Here is an 18,665-nt window from a genome sequence, read left to right on the forward strand (position 1 = left end):
CTGCATTGGTTAGCAACGGTCTTACTCTGTGCGCAGCCTTTCGAGGTGTGGGGCTCAGAGAACTCTTTTTTTTTTCTTTTTGGGTCACACCCAGCGATGCTCGGGGGTTACTCCTGGTTTTGCACTCAGGAATTACTCCTGGCAGTGCTTGGGGGACCATATGGGATGCCGGGGATCGAACCCGGGTCGGCCACGTGCAAGGCAAATGCCGTACCCGCTGTGCTATCGCTGCGGCCCCTCAGAGAACTCTTGATGAAGGAAGCATGACTGCACTCACGGCACCTTCCCCTCCTCTCTGTCTGGGCTTGAATATTTTGGGGCGGAAGTAGATGGGTTACACCCAACAGTGCTCAGCCGTTAGTCCTGGCTCTGTACTCAGGAGTGGCTCCGTGCATGTGCCAGGATTCAAACCAGGGTCAGTACCCCTGCAGCTGCATGCTAGGCAAGTGCCTTACCTCCTGTATGGTCTCTTCGACCCCTGGACATGAATTTTAATAGACACAGTAAATGTCTAGGGATGTTGAAAACGGACATTGGAAGGATCCTCCCGGATGTACAGGGTGTACAGGGTGCAAGCTTGCCCCGGAGTCCTCATCAGCAGTTAACCCTGGTGATTCTGTCGAAGGTGATTCCTGTGTTCACGTTTGAGAACGATTCTAACCAGTGATTCTCAAGCCCCGTTGCTCTCCAGACGAACCCTGGAGCTTCATAATAAGACTGTTTCGGACCCCACTCCAGGTCAGTTACACCAGGACTTCTGGGAATGAAGCTTGGGAAAAGTCTTGGTTCAATACTCCCCGGTTAACATCAGCCTGGCCCTCGAACCAGAAACCTCTGGGCTCAGGGAGGAAGCTTGCCTTGGCTCGCACACGTGGAGAGAAAGGTGTTGACGTACTCCTTCAGGTGTCTCTTTAACCTCACAACACTTCCATGAAGTTCGATATAATTATTCCCATTTTATTGGTGAAAAAAATGAGACTCATAAAATTGATATAATTAATCAGAGGACATATTTTTACGTATGTATAAGCTGCAGCAAGGAGCACTGTGTTTTGTTTGGTTTGTTTTATTTGAATTTGCTTTGGCAGGGCACATCCAGTAGTATTCAGGACTTGCTCTTGGCTCTGTGCTCAGGGATCAAACCAAGGGATGGTTCTGGCCCACACTGGTGAGTTCTCTTAAGATATTCGGCCACCTCCTTCCACAGAGAGCTGCTGTGAGAAGATACAAACAAGCTGTTGACTGAATTTTAGGATTCAGATAGGCTGATGATCCAAAACCTTGGCAACAACCAGAGAAAAGCCTGAGAAAAGGTGACTAGATAAGAAACTATGGTACATCCACACAGTGGAATACTATGCAGACGTCATGAAAATTGAAGTAATAAAATTTGCTTATAAATGGATGGACATGGAGAGTTTCAGGCTGAATGAAATGAGTCAGAAGGAGAGGGACAGACAGAGTGACTGCATTCATTTGTTGATGTAAAAATATATCACTTTAGAAATGATCACTTTATTTTTTATTTTTATTTTTTTTGTTTTTGTTTTTGGGTCACACCCGGCGATGCACAGGAGTTACTCCTGGCTCTGCACTCAGGAATTACTCCTGGCGGTGCTCAGGGGATCATATGGGATGCTGGGATTTGAACCCGGGTCGGCCGCGTGCAAGGCAAACGCCCTCCCCGCTGTGCTATCGCTCCAGCCCCCAGAAGTGGTCACTTTAAACAGTAACTGAAGGTTGAAAGTAGGTAAAAGGATATACCAGATATCCATTCAGTGTCTGTATTGCAAACCATAAAGCCCAAAAGGGGAGAGAGAGAGAGAGGGACAGAGAGAGAGACAGAGAGACAGAGAGAGACAGAGACAGAGAGACAGAGAGAGACAGAGAGAGACAGAGACAGAGAGGAGGGAGAGAGAGAGAGAGAGAGAATAAAAATTACAATGCCTACCATAGAGGCAGGTAGGAGGTGTGGGGTGTGGGGGAGGGAGGGAAACTGGGACTTTGGTGGTAGGACATGCACACCAGTGAAGGGACCGGTGTTGGAACATCATATGACTGAAACCCAATTTTGAACAACTTTGAATCTCACTGTGATTAAATTTCAAAAATAAAAATTAAGTGCTGGAGTGATAGTACAGCAGATAGGGCATTTGCCTTGCACACGGCCGACCCGGTTTTGGTCCCTGGCATCCCACATAGTCCCTCAAACACCTCCAGGAGTAATTTCTGAGAACAGAGCCAGGAGTAACCCCTGAGCATCGCTGGGTGTGGCCCAAAAAGAAAAAAAAAAGAAGACAGTGCTTCATCAGCTAGGTAGGGCGGAAGGGCTGATGAACTGGACTCCGCTTTCACTGCTCCCCATTCAGAGGGTCGGAGTCCCAAGAAAGAGAAAGGCCTAGGGTCCTCCAAACACCAGTGACCCGCAGCCCCTGTGTGCGTAACCCCTTCCTCCCAAACCGGTGACAGCCCTCTAGCCCCACATCTGGCTACTGTCCGTTTGCTCTGTTCCAAGATCGCGTTGATGCTCGGAGGGACACTAATGTCTAAACGTGGATTCAGAACCCCATGGAGCCCGCTTGACTAGACTTGACCCTGCCTGGGAAAAGGGGTGCCACCTTCCCTGTGACGTCACTGGCTGCCAGGCCAATCCCGCCTGGCCCACGGCTGCCTCTCTCGAACCCAGAGCTGTTTGGAGTCTCACCCAGGAGCTCACCCAAAATTATTGCACCAATAATTTGGGGATTAAGGGAGGGGCTCTCCGCAGAGTGCTCAGATCAGTTCGTCTCTGCACTCACCAAAGGTTCGGTTAAGGGGATTTTCCCCAGCCACCTGCTACGCCCAAGCCCTTTCATTTGGAAGGCGACCGAGTCTGAAAGAAGGCGGGAGCGGCTGGGCCAGGGCCGGGGAGGGGGAGTCTCCAGCCCTCGGAGAGGCGCCCAGGTGCGGGATGCGCCCGGCCAACCCGCCACGCCCGCGTCCCGCGCCTTTCCCAGACGCCCCTCCTCCGGCCCGCCCGGCGCACCTCCGGTCTCCGCGTTTCACACCGGCCACACCCCGGGAGGCCAGCGCCGCGCCCCTGCGGCGCACCCCGGCCTCCTTCCTGACCTCCTCTCCCCGGGGGTCCGGGCCCTTGATCATACCCACAAGCGTCCCGCGAAAGGCGGCCTCGCCCTGACTCGCTCCCTGCCAGGACTTACTCCCATTCATTTCCCTCCAGAACTCTCCTGTGGGTGGGTGCTCGAGATCCTGGGTGTGTGCGCGTGTGTGTGTGCGTGTGTGCGTGTGCGTGTGTGTGTGTGTGTGTGTGTGTGTGTGTGTGTGTGACTGACTCGCTCCCTGCCAGGACTTACTCCCATTCACTTCCCTACAGAACTCTCCTGTGGGTGGGTGCTCGAGATCCTGGGTGTGTGCGCGTGTGTGTGTGCGTGTGTGCGTGTGCGTGTGTGTGTGTGTGTGTGTGTGTGTGTGTGTGTGTGACTGACTCGCTCCCTGCCAGGACTTACTCCCATTCACTTCCCTACAGAACTCTCCTGTGGGTGGGTGCTCGAGATCCTGGGTGTGTGCGCGTGTGTGTGTGCGCGTGTGTGCGTGTGCGTGTGTGTGTGTGTGTGTGTGTGTGTGACTGACTCGCTCCCTGCCAGGACTTACTCCCATTCACTTCCCTACAGAACTCTCCTGTGGGTGGGTGCTCGAGATCCTGGGTGTGTGCGCGTGTGTGTGTGCGTGTGTGCGTGTGCGTGTGTGTGTGTGTGTGTGTGTGTGTGACTGACTCGCTCCCTGCCAGGACTTACTCCCATTCATTTCCCTACAGAACTCTCCTGTGGGTGGGTGCTCGAGATCCTGGGTGTGTGTGCGTGTGCGTGTGCGTGAGTGTGTGTGTGAGTGTGTTTGTGTGTCACTGACTCGCTCCCTGCCAGGACTTACTCCCATTCATTTCCCTACAGAACTCTCTTGTGGGTGGGTGCTCAGGGATCCTGGGTGTGTGTGCGTGTGCGTGTGAGTGTGTGTGTGTGTGAGTGTGTTTGTGTGTCACTGACTCGCTCCCTGCCAGGACTTACTCCCATTCATTTCCCTCCAGAACTCTCCTGTGGGTGGGTGTTCGAGATCCTGGGTGTGTGCGTGTGCGTGTGTGTGTGTGTGTGTGTGTGTGTGTGACTGACTCGCTCCCTGCCAGGACTTACTCCCATTCATTTCCCTACAGAACTCTCCTGTGGGTGGGTGCTCAGGGATCCTGGGTGTGTGTGCGTGTGTGTGTGTGTGAGTGTGTGTGTGAGTGTGTTTGTGTGTCACTGACTCGCTCCCTGCCAGGACTTACTCCCATTCATTTCCCTATAGAACTCTCCTGTGGGTGGGTGCTCAGGATTCTGGGTGTGTGGGTGTGTGTGAGAGAGAGTGTGTGTGAGTGTCTGTGTGTGAGTGTGTGTGTATCACTGACTTGCTCCCTACGAGGACTTACTTCTGACTTCCCTCTAGAACTCTCTCGAACTCTCTCCTGTGGGTGGGTGCTCAGGGATCTGGGTGTGTGTGAGTATATGTATGTGTGAGTATGTGTGTGTGTGTGTGTGTGTGTGTGTGTGTGCGCCTGCCACTGACTTGCTCCCTACAAGGGCAACTTATGACTTCCCTCTAGAACTCTCCTTTGGGTGGGTGCTCAGGAATTCTGTAGTGTGTGTGAGTGTGTGCACCACTGACTTGCTCCCCATGAGGATTTACTTATGACTTCCGTCTAGAATGCTCTAGAACTCTCTCCTGTGGGTGGGTGCTCAGGGATTCTGTGTGTGTGTGAGTGTGTGAATGTGTGAGTGTGTGTATGTGTGAGTGTGAGTGTGTGAGAGTGTGTGTGAGTATGTGTGTGTGAGTGTGTGAGAGTGTGTGTGAGTATGTGTGAGTGTGAGAGTGTGTATATGTGTGTGCGAGTGTGTATGTGTGTGTGAGTGTGTGTGATTGAGTGTGTGTGTGTGTTTTATTCTTACCGGTCCTCCATAGAGAGTGCCTCGACAGTCCCAGCTGTGCCAGGATCCTCCAGGGCCACTCCTGGTGCTGGGGCGGGACTGAGGGTCAGCTCTGGGGTCGGGATGGGGCTAGGCCTTTAGTCCCTGTACCTGCTCCTGGCCCTTGACCTATCTTCCTCCGTGCTAGACGTCTTTTCTAAATAACAGCTTTATTTATTTCATTATTATTATTTTGGGGGGTCACTTGTGGCTCTGCACTCTGGAATTACTCCTGGCAGTGCTCAGGGGACCATATGGACTGAACCAGGGTCAGTTGTCACCTGCAAGGTCAATGCTTCACCTGCTTTACTATCCTCCGGCCTCAGCTTTATTTCTTTTTTTTTAAAAAAAAATATATATATATATATATATATATATATATATAAAATCAAGGCAGCATGGTTTATAAAGTTATTTATGCCTGGGTTTCAGGCATACAGGGTTCCAACACTAATCCCATCACCAGTGTCCATTTGCCTCCCTCAGTGTCCCCAGTCTCCCCCCACCCCCCACCCCCACGTCAGAGATAGGCACTTACTATTTTTCTACTCCGGCACTATAATTCAGCTACCATACAGTGTGCTCATTTCCCGCTGGACCTGCCTCCATTTAGGCATTTGAATGGCTTGTAGAGAAATCTAGGTACTGTCCCTTTCATTCCTGCCTCCCTCTCCTAGTCGCAAGGACTGGCTCCTCACTCTCTGCCCCTGCAGATGTGCTAGTTCTGGGCAGCTGGCAAAGCAGACTCAGACAGCACGTGGCTTGATGGGACCTTCCTGGCTTGTCGCACAGTGATTTCAAGGTTCGCCCGTGTTGCTGCGCAGTTACTTCTTTGCGGCTGAAGAATGCTCACCGTGTGAATATATGACATTTGAGCCATCCATCCACCAGCTGATAGATACTGTCACGTATCCCACGTGTGGTTATTACGAAGAATGCCGCCTCGGACCTCGGGCACGCGTGTGTGTTTCTGTGTGTATCTCTGTTCTTGTGCTGGGGATAGGACCTATCGAGGGATGGACTTGTGTGCCTGTGTGTTTTGTATCTTTTCTCTTGTTTTTCTCTTTAGGCCACACCTGGCGAGGTTCAGGACTTCCTCCTGGCAGTGCTCGGAGGACCAGATGGGATGTGAACCCTGGTTGGCAGCTTGCAAGGCAAACACCCATCCCGCTGTACTATCGCTCTTTATTAACAATGTAAGGAGGTAAATGAAATGCTTCTACTCTGGACAACAAATACTGTTCCAGGCACTACAGTACTATATGGAACATTTCCACACCCCAAATAATTCTCGTTGGCTCCCCCAAGCCAATTTTCTAGCCACGTGCCAGGCAACCATTTCTATCTTTCTGTCACTATGGATGACTCTTTCCCAAAATTTCTTTTTTTTCTCTTCATTTTGCAAATGAAACCACACATTTCTGTTTCCAGCTTCACTGGCTCCGCATGCTTTGAGATTCATCATGTTTTCATGGTTCATTAAAAAAAATTGCTTAGTAGTAGTCCCTTGCATGGAGACTCGAAACTTTGTTTATCTGCTGGTGGGCATGTTTCTTGTTATTTCTGCTATTGAAATTAAGCTTTCATAAATATTTTGTTCAAGTTTTTTTTATAGACATATGTTTTTATTTCTCTTGGGTGAATTTCTGGGTCATGGGCTCAGTGTTTATTTTTCTTTATAAGAAATGGCCAAATTGTTCCCCAAAGTGATGATACCATTTCCCCTTCTCATCTGCCTTGGATGAGAGTTCCAGTTCTTTCCTACCTGTGCCAAGAGTAAAGGGCTCTGTTGTTTCAAGCTTAGTAATTTTAATATCTTCTGTGATTTTAATTTATTTATCTAATCATCAATGCTATTGAGCAGTAGCTGATTAATTTTTTAAAAGGATAAATTATAACCTATTGAGAGTACCACATCCGCATGGCAGAGCCTGGCAAGCTACCTGTGGCGTATTCAAAATGCCAAAATCAATAACAAGAAATCTCACAATGGAGACGTTACTGGTGCCCACTCGAGCAAATTGATGAGGAACAGGATGACAGTGATGAATTATAGCTTCTATACATGTGTCATACTAAGTCCTATCTGAGCATTTCATTTGTAGGCGTCCACCCCATCCTCACAGCAACCCTATGAGGCAGGAAGTGCCATCATACTTGTCTTATAGTTGAGGAAACTGAGGCACAGAAAGGTGAAGCAACTGACTGAAACCCACAAACCCTCATGTCTAGTATGTGGTCAAATAAGTGTCTAAATCGAAGCAATGCTGAGCCTGCGCCCTAAAGCCCTGCTTGAGCAATAAGTGTGTATGAGTCTGAGTTTCTTAAGGGCTTCAGATGGGCTTTCTGACAATCACAATGTGGTTCTGTTTTCCCCTTTCCTCTTCTGTGTTTGGGGTGATCACACTTGGGCCACTCTCTCCTGAAATCTTGCCTGAATTGGAGAAATGGGCTCCTTCCAAACCCATTATATTGGGCAGTTTCCCCTGTTTCGTGTAGCCAGAGACTCTATGCTGTGTTCTTAGCTTTGAAATGTTCTCTCTCTTGCTTTTTTAAGCCTTTATTATGGAATATTTTTAAACAAGTAGAGGAAATACTTTAATGAACATTCATTTTATTGGCTAAAATTTTGGAGGTACTTTAATAGATGAATTTGTTTTTATTTTATTATTTATTTATTTATTTATTTATTTAGCTTTTGGGTCATGCCCGGTGATGCACAGGGGTTACTCCTGGCTCTGCACTCAGGAATTACTCCTGGTTGTGCTTGGGGGACCATATAGGAGCTGGGGATTGAACCCGGGTCGACAGCGTGGAAAACAAATGCCCTACTCTCTGTTCTATCCCTCCGGCCCCCACCCGTAAACTTTTCACCCTAGCAATTTAGTTGAAGAAAATAAGGCCAAAGGGCTTGTCAAGTTTTCTGTGGTCTGAATCTGGCTAATGAATTCTCCCTGATATAGTTTAAAGGTGCTGATACTGACCCATAACAAAAATGACTGAGGCCAAGTGTTGATGAGGGTGTGGAGGAAACGGGACCGTTGGTGTGAGGGGGATTGATGCAGCTCTTACGGAAAATGAAATGGAGACGTTTCAAGAAATAAAAATGGAAATAGCATATGATTCAGCAATACCATCCCAAGACATTTGCCCTGGCGTTATCTAAGCACCATTCAAAAGGATACCCACCCATCTACAGTGGCAGCAGCATTTTTTTTTACTATAGCCAAAACATGGAATCAACTTAAATGCCCATCTAACAGATGGCTGGAAGGAAGAGCTGGTAAATATGCTCAATGGTAAATACATTTGGGCGTTAAGATAAATCTGTGCCCTTTGTGACAATATAAGTAGAATTTGAGATGATTATGTTAGGTGGATGGAATCAGGAAGTAAAGGCAATTGCCTGTTGGACCACTTGTTTGTGGGCTGCATACAGCCGAAGCAAGCAAGCTGGAAAAACACAACAAAATAACTCTGATGCCATTCAAAAGACAGTGCATATCTGGGTAGAGTGGGGCATTTGGATAGATTTGGGGACATTGCGACTTTGGTGATGGTTTGGTGTAAAATTGTACTCCTGAAATGTCAGTTTGTAAACAAATAAAAATTTCAAGTCAATAAATTTTTACTTAAAGGATAAATGTTTAAATAAATGTTTTTTCCTAATGTTATGTATTTGTCAACCTTGTAGTTAAACCTAAATTGCATTCAGGTCTGATTAATTTTAGCTAAGCTACTTCCAAAATGGGCTGGAGTGATAGCACTGTGGGTAGGGTATTTGCCTTGCATGCAGCCAACCCGGTTCAATTCCTCCGTCCCTCTTGGAGAGCCCGGCTAGCTACCCAGAGAATCTTGCCCACACGGCTGAGCCTGACAAGCTACCTGTGCAATATTTGATATGCCAAAAACAGTAATAACAAGTCTCACAATGGAGATATTACTGGTGCCTGCTTGAGCAAATAGATGAGCAACGGGATGACAGTGACAGTGACTTACAAAATAATGCTGAGAATTTCCCCCAACCAATAATGTTGGTCTGGGGATGCGGGTCCAGCAGGATGCGTTTTGCATCACTCCGCCCCCAGCACTGCAGGGGGTAGTCATGGTGGTCTTTGAGCACTGACCAGTGTGGCCGTGCAACAACAACAAAAGAAATTTACAATGTCTGACTATCCATTTTTTGTGGTGATACCAGTCATTAATGAGCATAGTGTAGACATATTTATTTATGATGGACTATAACATAATTTCAATCTTATTATTTTTCTCTTTTTTCATTAGATGGAATATTTCTATAAAGAGATGTACTATCACTTATTTAGTGATCTGAAATTTTCATAGAAAAGGTAAAATAGGGACCGGGGTGATAGTAGAGTGGGTAGGGTGCTTGCCTTGCATGCGACCAACCTGGGTTCGATCCTTGGCACCCCATATGGTTTTCAGAGTGAGCATAACCAGGAGTGACTCCCGAGTGCAGAGTTAGGAGCAAGCTCTGAGCATCACCAGGTATGGCCAAAAACCAAAGCCAAAACCAAAACAAAAGAAAAGCAAAAAGAAAGGTAAAATGCTGGAGGTGCTAGAGAGATAGTCCAGGGGTTAAGGTGCTTGCTTGCCTTGTACAGGACTGACCTGATTCTGTTCCTGGCATTGCCCAGGGTTCTGTGAGCAGCACCAGGAGTGAGCTGGAGCACCACCAGTGGTGGCTCCAAATTAAAAACAAAAAACAAAAGCACCTTTGAGTTCTTGCCTCCTTGCATATGTTTTTAGAACAGTAGTGGGTCAGGAAAGAAGAATTTTATAGAGCAGAAAAAAACCTATTGAACCATGTTTATTTACCAAGAATTAAAGATACCATGTCATCTTCCTGTATCATCACATCTTTGGTTTTTCTGAAGAATATGTCAAATGCAATTGGAAAATCTGGCACCTGTGTCAGACAATAAACCCAAAGAGTAATGCGGTGCTTTTCATCTTCAAAGCGTTTCAGAGCTTATTATTTCTCCCCTCTCCCCAAGGAGTAGATGTTATTAACCTCACTTTAAAGATAAGAAAATGGAGACTGAAAGGAGATATGAGGCCACCTTGCCCCGAGCTAAGAGGGCGTCTCCATACAGAGGAGAGTATAATTTATACTCTCTGGCTTAATTTGAAGGGTGGTACAGGAAGAACCAGAGACAAAGGGAGCTAGACATCCCCATCAATTCTGCCTCTAAGTCCCAGGCAGTGTGCAAAAATTCGTGAATTCTCTGTGCCACGGGAATTATTGAGGACGTGTTTGCTAATGTGATGCCCTACAAATGGCAGGTGATGAGCCAGTGTGTCAGGAGACTCCAGTAGGCATGTCTAGTGTGACAATGACTGGAAACGCTCTGCTAGCCTCCGATACCTCAATTATTGTCTTCCAGGCATCTGGAAGGTGATAGTCAGTTTTTCTAAGTTAAAATAATGCAGTGCTTACTGCATACTTCTTGTATAAAACGCGCAAAGCATTGGTATTATGCTTTGGACCAAGTTCCTGCCAACAGAACATTGTAAACCTGGATCAAACAAGAGATGGTAGAGTTCTCTGGAATCAGACTTCTTAATATCATGGTGGGCACATATTTTGTTTATTTTTAAAAATTTTACTGCTCAGATGTTGGAGGTGAAATAATCTCAGAATGTCAGATCTAGAACATACAAAGTTTGCATTCTCCACCCAGACTAATTGCCCCAATAGCCTTTAATTGCTTAGGCCTTGGGTAAGCTTGCCCCATCAGCACAAACGCCGCTGTTGGTGGTGCAGCGGTGGCATTTTTCAAAAAGGAAGAAACCAGAAATTCTTCTGACATTATATGTGTTCTATTAGTCACCAAACAACATCCCCTAACCTCGAAGCCGAGGGCAGCTTTATGATGTGGTGTCAGTTTCTGTCCTCCTTGAAAAGGAGCAGTTAATTCCTTTCCTGCATGGGGGACCTTTAATTCAGCAATCCAATGCCGCGTGTTTGACCTAGTGGGTGAGAAACTTCTGCTGAATTTGCACCTCATGCTTCTTCTGTCTGTTTAATTGTCAGCTCGGGTGCCAGTAAACCCATTTATTGACTTTCCTCTTAAGGGACAGCATTCCTTCTGAGCTTTTCTCCATGCCCAGTTTAGAGCCACCTTTGAAGTCATGAATGCTCAGCTGTTTAAAGGCATCTTGGGTAATCTTTGGGCCCCTGGAAGAGGAAGGAGGGAACTGGCCCAGTCGCCTCCTACTTCAAATCTACTTTAAGATTTATTCTGCATGCTCCTAACTTCTCCTTCCCTGGCTAAGGATAACTTCCTGTAAAAATCATGATTGTTTATATAGCAGGTAGATAACAGTTTCCTCATCTGATAAGAGTTTAGAATAAGAACTTGAAAAGTGTTAGAGACTAACATCAAGGACACGCTATTTTCCACGCTGAGAGGGAATGCATTGTTTTTGCAGTACCCACCAGTGGTGCTGCCATTGTCAGTTTAGGGATATGCAAGAATCCTGGCTCCGTGATGGGGGATGGTATGGGAGAAACCATCGTGATGAGTGGGCAGCCAGGACTACCCCCATGAATGGCACTTAGCACATAGGACAGGACAGAGCTAGACTCAAACAAGGGAGTCAGGATGGTGGTTTGACATCGTGATGCAATGTTGGGTTCCCTTTCAAACTTTCCTTTGAAAATATTGCGGAAGTGACTGTTGATTCACTAATTTGATTCTATTCTTGAGATATATTTAGGACTCTGTGTTGATTTTTTTCTTTTTGGGTCACACCCAGCAATACTTAGGCGTTACTCCTGGCTGTGCACTCAGGAATCACCCCTGGCGGTGCTTGGGTGACCATATGGGATGCTGGGAATTGAAACTAGGTTGACAGCATGCAAGGCAAATGCCCTGCCCATTGTACTATTGCTCTGGCACTCCATGTTAATTTTTTTTAGCTTAAAATTTTATTGATTTAGTAACCAATGGAGAGTGGTATGGTATTTTTGCAAGTTCAGACATTTTTTTGGAGGGGTAATTCTCAAGCAATATTCAAGGGTGCCTGGGATTATATTCAGCCAATCAGGTGCTGAATCAATGCTGAGGACCAGTGGATGTTGGAGGGTCCCCAGGGCCACACGGGGCTGTGCTCAGAGGCCTCCAGAAGGCTCAGCCCCATCTTGGGAGGGAGTCATGTGGTTTCAGGGATAAAAATCAAGACCTGTTACAGGTAAGGCATCTACTTAACCCCCTGAGATTTCTCTCTGGCCTTCAAGCTCAGAATTTGAGTGTGAATTCTAAGTGTGAGCTTGACTCCACCCAGTAATTATTTAAAATTTTAAAATAACTTTCCTCATTTGTAAAATTGGAACCATAATACCTGGCTGACTTCAAAAACAGAAAATGTATGTTCCATTGGTGTGGATAAGAGATTGGAGATACAATAAATCCTCAAGAACTGCAAAGCATTGTCAACAAGAGTTGTCACAGTGTTGGTAAGATGTAAATCTACATCCTAATCTAAAGTTTTTAATAAAGCATTAAATTAACTCCAGCTGTCTTAACAAGAGATGTAATCATACATGTCTTTGAAACAGATATACTAAGATATGCCCCTCTTTAAAGTTTCAAAGTCTTAAAATTCTCCTTTTATTGCTAACACATTCTACCTGGGCTCCTGGTTTTTATATTTATTCCATTGCTTTTCTTGACTCTTCTTTGGTTTAGTTTGGTTTTGGCCACTCAAGGAGCACTCAGGAGGTCTCGGGGCTCCTTCTGGTATTCTCAGCCAGCTGGGCTGGCATTTTAATTTGAGTCTGAAGGAGGTAGTGCTTCAGGGAGCCCTGTAGAGCAAGGAAACCTAGGCCACCCTGGCAGAGCTCAGGGCCTCCCGGCCTGTAACTGGTGATGTTCAGGAGACCATGTGATGCTGGGGGTTGAGGTGGAGCCAATCACATGCGAGGCAAGTGCCTTACCCTATACGATCTCTCTGGCCCTCTTCTATTTACTCTTCTTAAGACACCCAGAGTTAAAAAGATTGTGTGCTTGTGCTTGTGTGCGTGTGTGTGTGCGTGTGTGTGTGTGTGTGTGTGTGTGTATGACTTGGAGGGACAGAAAAATGGATATGAATGAAGGAGTCTAGAGTGGGATTAGGAAGAAATGTCTGGTCTCAGATTTCTGTTTTGGGATGATTTGGGACCCCAACAAGTAAACCCCAGAGTTCTCCAGAGCTGGGTACAGAAAAACCATGGACAGGCGGAATCACCTAAATCTCATTTCAGAGGTTGACTTTTGAGCTATCTCTGTGGCCCTTGTTGTCCATTTATAAAGTGCCAGAAGACCTTTGGCAACATGCCTTATAACAACAATTTTACATAAGTCCTATTTTTGCTCCATTTTACAAATGAGAAGAGAATCAATAAAACCACGAGTGTGTAATGACTGTATAATTCCTCCCAAGTCACAACAAATCTGGGACCAGATTTAAATCGAGGTAGTGCTCTTAATTAATACACTGTATTCTTGCAGTAAGCATCACTCTCCTGTGATTAATAGCACTGTAGCATTGTCATCCTGTTCATCGATTTGCTCGAGCGGGCATCAGTAACGTCTCCATTGTGAGACTTGTTACTGTTTTTGGCACATCGAATACACCACGGGTAGCTTGCCATGTGATTAATCTGAGAAGAAATTAAAACCTCTGCTCTATAAGATGAAAGCAGAACTTAGAGTTCTCTGAGGCTGGCATGGAGCCCTCGGTACAAAGGTTGATTCTTCCCTTGGAAGTCTGCCCTCTTTTCAAATAAAACCGTTTCTTCTTCTTCTTCCTCTTCTTCTTTGTCTGCTTCCTCCTCCTCCTCTTCTTCTTCTACTTCTTCCTCCTCCTCCTTCTTCTCCTCTTTATTCTTATCCTTATTTTTCTCTTTTTTCTCTCTTTATTTCTTTCCTCCATCCTTTTATGATTTTATTTTTGGGCCATACTTGGCAGTGTTCAGGGCTTGCTCATGCCTCTCTGCTCAGGGGTCACTCCCGGTGGCGCTAGGGGGACCATATGGAGTGCTAGGGATTGAACCCAGACTGATCATATGCAAGTCAAGTGCCTTACCCCTTACCCACTGTACTATCTTTCCAACCTCTGAAACCATGTTTTCGAGATGGGTAACTTCCTACATTCTTGCTGTCATTTCTTTGCTCCTATCACCTGTAGAACTTTGTTTTATTGGAAGAATTAGCTCTTCTTATACCCCACACGGCAGAGAGTCTCTTGCCCGCATGCCTGGCTGTTTTCCCCGGGGGCCCCTGGGAGGGGATGGGCTCCAGTTTCCCTCCCCACCCCGAGCAGAGCTCCTGGTGGCCGAAGACCACCGGAACCTAGCCACAGCCATGCTCAAGGTCCCTCTTCACATGTTCGGACAAGCCTCACACATGAAGGTACCGGCAGAGGAACCCAGGTGTGTGTAATCCCATCAACGGCCAACCTCCAGAGACTTAAAAGCAAGCTCCCAGAATCGATATCTTATAACCTACTTTCTCTCTGGGAGAAACTAGTAAGTTACTGAGAGTTTCCTGGCCACATGGGACAGCCTCGCAAGCTTCCCATGGTGTATCCATATGCCAAAGCCAGTAACCAGCTGAATATCATTCCCCTGACCCTGAAAGAGCCTCCAATGCGTCATCGTTGGGAAGGCCGAGTAGAGAGAGGCTTCTAAAATCTCAGGGATAGGACTAATGTAGAGGTTACTGAGACCGCTCGAGCAACTCCACAATCAACGGGATTTTGTGATTCGTGATACCCCACACCTTATATTCCATATTCAATATCAAATGTCTGTGTTGTGGAGTTAATTCTCATATTAGTCACAGGAGAGTGACGCTTACTACAAGAATACAGTGTATTAATTAAGAGCACTACCTCGATTTAAATCTGGTCCCAGATTTATTGTGACTTGGGAGGAATTATACAGTTGTTATATACTTGTGGTTTTATTTATTTCCTTCTCATTTGTAAAATGGAGCAAAAATAGGACTTATGTAAAATTGTTGTTACAAGGCATGTTGCCAAAGCCTTCTGGCATTTTATAAATGGACGACAAAGGCCAGACAGATAGTAGCTCAAGGGTCAAAACTTTGCATGGTGGGGGCCCTGGAATCATTGAGTCCCCTGAGCACAACTGGGAATAATCTCTGAGCACTGACTTGGGAGTAACCACTGAGCATTATTGAGTGTGGCCCCCAAACAAACTGAAATATACAGAAAGGCATTGTGAGCTCAAACCTCCTCATTTGGAGACACGGGACGTGGACAAAGTACTGGCCAGGGCCCTCTCGGAGCTTAGCGTGCTCTCCACGACTTAGTGTAGGGGTGCCTGGGGCGGGCATTGCCCCCCTCGTACTGAGTCAGCCCTCGGCCCGTGCTGCCGGGGAGCCAGAGGGAGGCCGGCCTGTCCCCACTTGTTCCTCCCTCCCAGGGCGGGGACCTTGCCGTGGGTTTGCACGCCCTGCCCCAGCGTCTCTGGTTCCTGGCCTCCTTGCAGGGGTCAGGGCTGCTCCCCTGGGGCGTGGCACCAGGTCCTGCAGTCCTGCTGAGCTGTCTGACCCAGTCCTCAGCTAGGGGACTGCTGGGGTTTGTGTCTCTTCTTACTTCGGTGAGTTTGTTTTCTGGGGCCACTCCCAGAGCTGCTCAGGACTTAGCTCCTGACTCTGCACTCAGGGATCCTCCTGGCGGTGCCCGGGGAACCGGAGGGCAAACCCGGTCGGCTGCGTGCAAGGCAAGCGCCCTACTTGCCGAACTAAGCGCTGGCCCAGGCCTTTCTCCTCTGAAGAAACACCCTCCCCCTTTTCGAGTTGGGGACCCCTTTGTTGAGAACAGGAAAAGAAAGTTTCTGTTGTGATGCCCACCAGCAGTTGTGTGAAAGTGGAGATTGGTTATGCTGTTGCCCACTCGTGCCAGACGTGGCTTGGAGAATAACTCACGAAGGAACATGACTTCTCAATCACAGGAGATGGCATGGAAGGTGCAGGACCTGCCTGGCATGTGCCCGATAAGGGTTTGACTCCTAGCACCTGGGACCGCATATGGTTCCCTGAGCCCTGCCAGGTGGGATTCCTGAGCACAGAACCAGGAGTAAACTCTAAGAATCACTGGGTGTGGCCACAACCCACCCCACACACACATCAAATCATAAATTGTGTGGTGTGAGTTTTTACAATGTGTGATTGTAAACATTTGGGAAGATCAATCAACTACAGGAAATCACCTTCAATTTCACCACTCGGACATGTCAGAAATAATCGTTGAAATTATTTTTCTGCATTTTTATGTCCTCTAATATGCACACACATAATTATTAATATAAAGTCCAGTTATTGCAAGAAATAAAAACCCCTTCTCATATTATAGTTCTTAGCCTACTGTTAAACAACTGAATCTTCTGAGCATTACTTTTTAAAAGCATATAATTTGTTTTTCTCTTATTGATGGACATCCTATTGGTTTCCTGTTTTTCTGCTACAAATAATTTTATCACAGATATTGCTGTACATTATTACCTTTCTTCCTTAGCAAAAAGCTTCTGACTGCTTCATTATTGGATTAAAGGACATGCATATTTCAAAAATTAACAAAAAGAATGTAAATTGGTTTACATTCTAATCAGCTGCATCAAAATTTCTACCAGCATTTGAAAAATGTTTTATTTTTATTCTTGTATTTGTTCACTTTGTCCTGTAAAAATAACACCAAATGGGCTGAAGTGATGGTACAGAGGGCAGGGTGTCTGTATTGCCCATGTTGACCTGGGTTTGGTCCCTGGGACCCCATGTGGCCCCCTGTGTACTGCCGGGAGTACTCCCAGAGCACCCCTGGGTGTGACCCCAAATAAAACAAAACAGAAAAAAATTACACTTAACAAGAAAACTATACAACTTTTTAATATATTAAATACTTGAACAACTGAATGTGAAGGTCACAATAAAACTTTATTCGCTAACAAATTTGCATCCAGTCATTTATAAACTACATGTTTAGTTTTCATTTCATTTCTGTGCTACCTCTGAGTGCATTCCACAGTAGTAGGTTCCAAGAGGTATTAGACTCTTCCCGGTTAGGTAAAGGTAGCCTTTCACCCTTTCACGTCTGAGGGGCGCCTAGGGGCCCCAAACTCTCCTCTTTCTACTCGATAGGAGTCTGGGGAGCCCACATTGATCCTCACTGAACATTGCTCCCTCTTTGGTGGAGAAACTCTAACCCAGCTCCCCTTTCCTGCCTCCTCCCACCCTTCCCTGCAGTCAGCAATCAGAGGATTTGCTGGGTCTCAGTGAACACAGCAACACAATGTGGAAAGTTTTGTTTGAAGACACATTTGCACACAAATGAAGAATCTTCGAGGCAAATCCCACCCTATGGTTGTCTGATTTACCTCTGGACTACTGCTTTTTATCTAATTTAGTAAGAATATTGGTTGTTGTTATAGTTATTTTTCCTTAATTTTTCATGTCAATTATTTTCTAGAGAAGGTGGTCATCTAATATGAAATTTTCTTGAGGTGGAATTTTAGGTTTTTCAAACACTAGAGTTGGTAAGACAGAAAGCATGAAATCACGTTGAAATCATGGTCAGCTGGTGCACTCGTGAAATAGACATTTTAAAGGGCACAGAATTCTAAATCTGGGGTTTGAAAACATGATTTTTCAGTCTTAGAGGCTTTAGGGCCAGGTAGTTTATCCTTCCTGACTCAGTTTCGCCAGCTTTAAAAAGGATAGCAGCTCTTAGATACTAGGTGGATGCTTAGCTGTGCAACTTCTGTGAGTTGTTGGAAATGTGCAATTATCATGAACTCTGTTGTATGAGAAAGTTGTCATATACATAGGTGGGAATTACACCTCTCACGAGGGAAAATAAAGCCTTGGTGAGTGGTAGATATGTGGGGAGAATATTTAAATATTTATGACTGAGAGGAACTAACTTTCCTAAAAGGGGAAAAGGGAGAGAGGGAGAGAGAGAGAGAGAGAGAGAGAGAGAGAGAGAGAGAGAGAGAGAGAGAGAGAGAGAAAGAGAGAGAGAGAGAGGGAGAGAGAGAGAGAGAGGGAGGGAGAGAGAAAGAGAGAGGGGGAGAGAGAGAGAATGATCCTAAGCATGCTATAACAAAGCTCCTTTGAGTTATTCCTGGGAGTTGCTGGGTGTGTCAAACCATTTTTACCAGAACGCTGAGTAATCAAGTTATAATGTTGGCAATGTGTCATTCAACCTGTATGTAGAGAAAAGCACCAACAAACTGTCTCCTAGGTTATCAAATATTTGGACAGATGATTACTCCCATTGAACTAGAGAAAACTATTGTTTGATAAAATTGTATGATAAAAATGTGGAAATTGCATTCTTTAAGTTCTGCTTCCTCTTTTAAAAAATATCTACTTCCTATACTTTCTGTTCTGTTTGCAGTGCTGGGGATTGAACTCTCAATCACATGTGGTCTACCTCTGAATCAGATTTCCAGCCCCTTTCTACTTTATTTCTTCAGAAATGCTCTTCTTAATGAAAAACATGGTTATTGTAACATGGTTTACAATAGTTTTAATGTTTATACTTTGGGGGTACAAAGTTCGTGCCTCTCTGCCACCGCCAAAGGGTCCTTACGCCACTTCTAGTCCAGCCTATCCCCCAGTCCCCCTCCGCAAGCTCGCC

This window comes from Sorex araneus, chromosome 2 (assembly GCF_027595985.1).
Source record: "Sorex araneus isolate mSorAra2 chromosome 2, mSorAra2.pri, whole genome shotgun sequence".
Lineage (NCBI taxonomy): Eukaryota > Metazoa > Chordata > Mammalia > Eulipotyphla > Soricidae > Sorex > Sorex araneus.